Source organism: Diabrotica virgifera, chromosome 4 (assembly GCF_917563875.1).
Source record: "Diabrotica virgifera virgifera chromosome 4, PGI_DIABVI_V3a".
In the NCBI taxonomy this organism is placed as follows: domain Eukaryota; kingdom Metazoa; phylum Arthropoda; class Insecta; order Coleoptera; family Chrysomelidae; genus Diabrotica; species Diabrotica virgifera.
In genome coordinates this window covers 93,391,616-93,400,069 of record NC_065446.1, presented here as the reverse complement: position 1 = coordinate 93,400,069, position 8,454 = coordinate 93,391,616, and the positions used below count along the sequence as shown (strand labels likewise).

The window sequence follows — 8,454 nt, the reverse complement described above, 5'->3', positions numbered from 1 at the left end:
GGAAATTTCAATTTGATAATTTAATGCATCACAAGGTGATTAAATGCTACCGAAAACTGTTAACTCTTTTTTAGATTTTAGTTTACTTTCATTTTCATTTTTGTTAGCTTGATTTTAAAATACATGTTTTTATTATACTGCTAATGTATTTCTTCTCATTATTTATTTTTGAAGTGAAAACTTCTTTAGGGACGTTGTGCGATTTTTGGATAGAGGAAAAAGCATTGAATTCGCGACCGTCATCGCGACCGTCATTAATATATATGACCGTCATAATATAGAAGTATTTAATTTAAAATCAATGTAAAACCTATTTTAGGATGGGGAAAAAAGATTTATTTCGCGACCGTCATCGCAACCGTCATCTCTTCGGCGAAATTAATTTTGTACGTATATGTATTGAAGTGAAAATTTCTTTAGGGAAGTTGTGCACTTTTTAGATGGGGGAAAAAGTATTGAATTAGACAACGTCATCGCGACCGTCATCGCTTTGGCGAAATAAATTTTTAAAGTGAAAACTTCTTTTGGGGACGTTGTGCACTTTTTGGATGTGGGAAAAGTATTGAATTAGAGACCGTCATCGCGATCGTCATCGCTTCGACGAAATATTTTTTTTAGTGAACACTTATTGAGTGACGTTGTGTACTTTTTGGATGGGGAAAAAGTATTAAATTAGCGACCGTCATCGCTTTGACGAAAGATATTTTTGAATTGAAAATTTCTTTAGGGACGTTGTGCACTTCTTGGATGATGAAAAAGTATTGAATTTGCGACCGTCATCACTTCGCTGAAATAAATTTTGTACGTATATAAATTATGTGTATGTATACATAAATAGCATAGGGCATACGCATCGCGTATATGATATGGGTATAGCACTTCTTTTTGGATGGAGAAAAAGCATTGAGCTCGTAATTTATATACTATAAGAAGTTTTAACTTCTGTCGGCACTCCCACGAGTGCCTTCAAATTTTTTTTTTCTATAGTGTCTGACCTGATAATGTTCTAGTCAAAAACCTTTGAAAAGCAATAAAAATCAGCTACATAAATGCAGTCAAATCACTTTACCGATGACAATGAATGTAGAATTAAAGTCAGAAAAAAATACGCAGAACCGTTTAGTCTATAAAGGACTTCGACAAGGAAGCTACCTGTCACCAATCTTATTATTTAAACTCTTATAGATGAAATTTGGAAATTTGGACAGATGGGAGTAAAAATTGACGACAACTAAGTATATCCATATCAATGGGGGGTATATCATTCAGGGGGGTGTCACAGGGGTCATGCCTCTTCCTCCAGACGAAAATAGATATCAATTCAATAATCCTAAAAAAACAAAAACCGAGAGCCGTCAAAGAAAAAAAATTTAGGCTCATCCAAAAAATAATTGATAACTCACTTATCCTAGGGGTGGTAAGAATAAAATTGGCCTTGCATCAGAGAAAAGTAATTAAATCACCCTCAACCCTCAAGGACGATGACCACCCCCCCCCCCAAAAAAATTTCTGGATATGTCACTGATCCATACACAACCTTTTGTTTGCCAATGGTCAAATAATTTTAACAGAAGACAAAGACGACGTCGGTCTAAATGATGAAAAAATTAGAAGAAGAATTTGGGAGCTAGGGATTGGAAATTAATGAATCATAATAGAACGCAATTCACGTCATTGGAAATACCTCAGAAGACCTGGAGATAAATAACCAGTCCATAAAACAATCAAATGAATCTAAATACTTAGGGGTAACTTTAATAAATACAGGATTAGGTGAAACGGATATAATAAATAAAATAAACAAAAAAGAAAGACAATTACACCCGATTATATGGAGCGACGATATTACAAGCAAAACTAAACAACAAATATTTAAGACAATAGTGGAAAGCTGCTCACTGTATGGCTCAGAGACGTGGATGACAACTAAGAGAATGGAAACAGAATAAATGCAATGAAAATGATGTTTTGGAGAAGAAGTTGTAGATTAACACTAACGGACAAACTAAGAAATGAACGAATTAGAGAACTAAAACGAATGTGAATGAGACACAACGATGAAATAGAAAAACAAAAATTACTCTGGTACGGACATATGGGAAGAATGGACGGGACAAGAATACCGCTAAGAACTTGGAATGGAAACCAAATAGAAGGATGAAAATAGGATGCCTTAGGTTACAGTGGAACGTACAAATAAAAATGGCAATGGAAAAAACAGACTTCACTGAAGAAGATATATGATACAACTACAACAACAATAAATGCAGATTGGGATGTGGTAAGCGGCAAACAGAATATGCTGTGTAAAGCCACAGATAGGTAAAGTAAATAATATATTTCTAAAGCAATGTTTATTATTATTACATTACTAAAATTTGTGATATATAATATTAAATTTTTATAAACTTACCTCACTTTAAAATCATATATCCAAAAAATGTTTGCACAACCACACCACAACAAACTCACAAAAAAAACCTAAAAAAAAATATAGTTCAAATTTTCGCTTCCCAAAATGTTTCAGTATATCATCACCACAATCCTTGAACTTAGTTCAGTTGACATTCATCAAATGATTGTTTTTAAAAAACCAGAAGAAATTCCAATACATACCGTGGGAATGTTCCCCCACCCTTCGATTGGTCAGAGGGTGTTTCTTCTCATGTGGCTACTCGGGCATTCAAGACTACCAACGCGGAGTTGCCAGATATTATGTTAAATAGGGCGTTTAGGGATTTGATGTTGAAGATACATTATAATTATAATGGACATGGTTAACCTTCCGTTAGCCGAAAAAAATATGTGCATTACTTACCATTTTTATTCTCATTACTTGCCATATTTTGTCAAATAAATTTATATAGGTACTTACTGATGGCAAAAAAATGCAATACCTACTTTGTAAAATGTATAAGGTATAAGCAGGCGATGATACAGAGGGGGTCAACGGGGCCATGGACCCCCTATTGTATTTAGTCTATAAGTATTTTTCTTATTATTTATTATCTTTTTTCTGCCAACTCTTAACTTCAAGCGATCAGTAGAACATTAAATATACATGACTATCGCTTCTAAAGAATTGAAAGAAGCCATAAAATCCAATAAAAGCAGCCTTCTGTGAAAAATAAACTGCAGGCGCATTTGTTTGGGTACCGACGGAACCATAAACAACGGATATATTTTTCTCAGTTCAAAGAATAACAAATATGATATTTTTAAATGTTATCTCGTGATAAACCTTATCTCGTAAAAAGTCACGTCTCAAATTTGCAATACCAATAAAGATATAAAAATTTAAATTTTACTAGATAATCCAGGCGTACCCGTTGACAGTAGGAATGCTAATCTTAATACCTACAGTTCGTAAAGAGCGGCCAGTGAGATTAATAGTCGTGAATTGTATTTACTAGCGGTAAAAAGAAGTTTAAGTATCTTAGAATTGTCGTTCTCCGATACACCTGAGTATTTAAACACAGACCCCAGATTAAAAAAAGTAAGTTTTTATCACTAAATTATTATTATTTTCAGTCAGCGAGAAAATCTAAATGCAATGTTTACTGCTTTTCTAAATGTTAGTAAAAAAAGATCTTTATTAATAATTATTTTATTTAATTTCTGCTTCCGTTGTAACAAAAATATCTATTGCAGGTTCAGATAAAGAAATCCTACTACATCAAGAACTTAGCGATATATGCGGCCAAGATGCATCCATAAGATCAGCTAGTGGTGCAGAAGAAACGCACTATAGCCAAAGTTCTGTGGTAAGTGCCGACCTTTATTTAAGTGACAGCGATGATTCAATAAAGAATAAAGATTATCAACCAGACTCAGACACTGATTCAGATGAAAGTGGAAGTAGGTTGCCTGTACCTTTATCTTCATTACCAGAGGTGTGCCAAGTAAATTTATGCTGTACCCGACTCCTTAACTAATACAGTAGAAAAGGTTATAAATCCCAATTATCTAGTGAGCAAGAGGAAATTTGTCAATAAAACAAAAATAAAGCATACAGGAAAGAAACAGACATGCTCTTCACTGGAAAGCGAATGAGAGAAAAAGAAACTATGCTGGTGGAAGGGCCTATGTTCGTAGGAAGGGTAAGAATGTTCCTTGCAAAAACTTAAAAGTGCCATGCATTCCGCATATTGAAGCATGAAATGTAGTTCAAAATTATCTGAAGCTCAAAGGGAAGATATTTTCAAAAAATATTGAAATGATACAGCAGACTATAACATCAAACGACAATTTATATTAACTTTTGTCCAAACGAAACCAACAGAACGACATAGGTTGCGCTCAGGAGATGAATCTAAACTAAGATCAAATACTTTTTTCTACTCTTTTGTAATTAATGGTAATAGAACTTTAGTATGTAAAACAGCTGAGCAACGTTGAGCGGCCGTGGAGTAACGGCATAATCGCTGGCCTCATACGCCAGTGCACGTGGGTTCGAGCCCTGCCAAAGACAAACCATTTTCATTTCCAATAATGACACGGGCCGTCTCACCGTGCCTCGGAGAGCACGTTAAGCTGTCGGTCCCCTGGGCTAGTGTACATCGGCACTAGTTACTTAAAACAGGGTTAAAGATGTAAATGGCGCCGGAACTGTCCGAAAGGATCTCCCCGACAAAAATGCCATACGATATTATTATAATATTATTATTATATAGTATGTAAAACCATGTTCTTAAACACGTTAAGCATTTCACAACAAGTAGTGAAAACTGCTTTATCAAAGCGACAGGATGGCGGCATGGTTCAACAGAATCTTAGGGGCACTCATGAGCCAAGTAATAAGACAACACAAACAATAATTATTATTATTGATTCTGCGGTATCACATATTTCATCTTTTCCGAATTACGAGTGTCACTACAATCGGGAAAGGTTCAAAAAGAATTATCTAGGACCTGATTTAAATATTGAAAAAATGTATAAATTGTACAAACGGGATAAACAGAGAATAATGATAAATGATGCTACTGAATTCATAGCAAAGCCCGGGCTATATCGCGATATATTTAATAAGCAATTTAATTTAACATTTAAACCCCCAGAGGTAGACACTTGTGCCGACTGCGATATGTTTGCAGCTAAAATACGAGCAATTGATAATAATTTAATAATTCTGAGAAACAGCTGCTTGAAAATGAGAAAGATACGCACTTAAAAGAAGCAGAAAAGAGATATAAATTTAAATCTACTGATATGGCCAAAGCAAAAGCAAATATAAAGCACAAAGTACCGACTGGTGATCTATAAAAGTGCCTTCCAACTATATATAGGCGTATATAGTCATAATATGGCCTTCCGGTCATGTTTGACCAAATGTGTAAATTTTTATAAGCGAAAATGATGGACTTTGAATTACACTTTATACGATGGATATAATAGTATTGTGTAATATGGGATGAAACGAAAGCAAACAGAGGGGGAAATGAAAATGGGATAAACGATTTTACCTCGCAATCTTTTCTGTAACTGAAATTTTTTTTCTCTTTTTTTTTCGCAAAAACAAGAAAGTTTATTTAAGGTATGTGCAGGTAATAACGCCAGCTTGGTAATATCGCCAACTCGTGATTTCTCAGAAAGTATGTTTGCTAAATAATAAATGGTAACATGGGTATGTTCCTCATAGTATTCTAAATCACTTGAGCATGTTTGCGATGACCTTAGATTCGCCAGCAGTGTTTAGGACAGTTGAGTATCAGTGTTCGGTGTAGAAGGAGTACCGTTTATAATTTTACATCTTTTGTGTTTATTAGATTGGAGCGGCGTTATTGATGAGTAATATTATTAGATTTCAGTGATTTGTACTTTGTTTCCTAAGGAATAAAATGATGCATTCAGATTTTTAAGATAGTTTTGCTTATCTTCAAAAACCAAATTACAAACAATTTATGTGCATGTCAGTAATATCGCCAAGTCCAATGGATGGTAATAACGCCTTGGCGTTACCATCCCTTGGAGAAGGTTGCGTTATGTCGAAGGTTGGAAAAATTAAAGAGCGCTCTGCCGTAGAGTCATCGACAAGCAACAGTGATTCTGATGATATAGTGTTAAGTGAGATGGAAACATCAGATGAAGAAAAACATGACACTTTATTTTCAGATATGCTAACCACTCCAGATTATGATACAAAAATCTTATTGTTCTTAAATACTTATTTATTGTTATTTTTCAGCAAATATATCATTTTGAAGTATAATGTTCAATTGTTAGACCGTATTGAATTCGAAATAATAGGCTGGCGATATTGCCAACAAGGGTTGGAAATATCGCCAAAGATGACTTTTTTTTAAATTGTCCAGTAAAAGTGTAAAAATGCCCAAGTTATTATTTTAGTGGATTCTACATAATTTCAAGTAGTTCATTGAATAGCTCAAGTTGTGACATCTTTTCTAATATGACCCACTATCCAACAAAAAATTCTAAACCTTAACTTGGCGATATTACCTTCAGATACCTTATGTCTATTTAATTTTAGTTTATTTCTAATTTTTAGTCATTTTGAATTGTTTTTGATTTAAGCTAAAAAATTTAAAATGCCAAGAGTTCCGTGGACCTCGGTAATTTCATCATTTATACGCTACTTCGAAAAGGATGCATTGTAGGCATGAAAGAGGCCTGTTTTGGTTTAAGGGGAAATTTCAAGAAGAGTTGAAGTTAATCCATCAAAGGTGTTAAAAGTTTGGAGAAGGTGGTCCAATGATGAGACTTATCGACGTCGTGGAGTGTCCGGGCGTCCTAGAATATTTTAAGGCAGTGATTTACGCCATCTTATACTTCTTGCACTCAGGGATTAACGGGACAGTATAATCAAGTAAGAGGTTATTTAGTTTCAGCTACAGGAAAAGTAGCCTCAAGAAGTCCGTTTTTGGTGTTTGACACCACAGCATAAGACTAGACGCTTAGAATGGTACAGAGCTAGGCAAAACTGGAATGGCCAATGGAATTTTGTCTGCTTCAGTGATAAATATAGGTTTTGTTTGGATGGGAGGCTCTAATGGGCGCATACGGGTAAGACGTTTTCGAGGTGAGAGACGAAATAAAGGCCTGAAAAGGCCGAAAAGGCAGATCACCTATAGTTCTTATTAAAGGTACTCTGACAGCTCGGTTTACTTTAATCGGTTTTACATTATTCCTACCTACAAACCAATCAAAATGTAATCTTTCAGCAGGATAACGCAAGACCTCATATTGCCCGTGAAACCATAGAGTTCATACAAGAATCTGGTATAGTGACTTTGGAGTGGCTATCAAGATTAGCTGATTTGTCAACAATTGAACATGTGTGGAATAATATGGTAGGTCGAAACATAAATCATAAATCGATTGCCACTTCCTCCAACAAACTTAGAAGACCTGTGGCATGCCATAAGAATCTAGATGAGTATTTCGCATTATGATATAGACCACTTAATTAGATCTATGCCCTATAAAGTAACTGAGTGTATAGAAATAGAAAACCACTCATTATTTATTTTTTGACGAAATATTATAATGTATACTTATATAAATAAATATTTAAAAAAATATTTGTCCTTCTAGATGTTGCATTTTTTGCCATTAGTATATAGACCAGGAAGGATCTGTTTTTAGGTGGATGTGAGAGGTGGCATTCGGATTTTTGCGGATAAAGTTAGGTGATAACTTCGTTAATAATAATTGACTTATGCTCCTTCTCAAATATGCCCGGAATATTAATAAAAAAAATAAAATATTTAAAAATTTCAAAAAATTTCGTTTTTTCTTTCTATTTTCTTTGCTTATAACTTTAAAATGATTCATTTTGGAACAAAGTCGTACAGGAATAAAACAAAGGTAATTAAATTTTCTATCAGATACGATTGGATAAAAATGTTTTAATTTATCACCCTTGCTGCAAAATAGCAATAAATATAAAAATAAGGGGGCAAAACAAGCCTGTCCTTATTCAATGTTTTTCCATCACTTAGGTTACACTTGGAACCTTCTTAATTCCCTTAGAACATTTTTGTAATGTGCTAAAACCGTCCACCAAATTTCATTCAAATTGACTTACTAGATTTTGCATTATAATTTCGCGGTCTAAACTTTTTTTTAAAATTAAAATTTTTTAAAATCTTGCACAACAAAAACTAGAACATACAAAGATTTGTCAATTTTTTTACATATAAAAAAGCACTTCACCTATCTAATGCACTTTACAGAATTGAAATCGGATTATTTAAGCAGCCTCAGCAATGTTTTAAAGTTATAAACAATTTTTTGGCTTCTAATCAAATTAGTGCTGTGGCCAGGAGGGGTTGCTACGGGCTCCTTTATTTAGATGGACTTGCCCAAGTTATTTTTATGTATTTTGACCCGTAGAACACGAATTTTTTGGGTAACAGTTGATCCGGATGTCGATAAGATTGTTATAAACAAAGAACTTGAGGAATTACATAACATCGATTTTTCACAAAATAA

The 8,454-nt window shown here is 34.0% G+C and overlaps 1 long non-coding RNA gene across 1 annotated transcript; it reads left to right on the top strand.

Moving 5' to 3' along the window:
- The first annotated feature begins 3,334 nt into the window (after positions 1 to 3,334).
- On the top strand, positions 3,335 to 7,541 carry LOC114342862 (uncharacterized). The gene is made up of 2 exons (XR_007697489.1): positions 3,335 to 3,496; positions 3,652 to 7,541. It is a non-coding gene; the product is annotated as an uncharacterized LOC114342862 (long non-coding RNA).
- Positions 7,542 to 8,454: the final 913 nt, after the last annotated feature.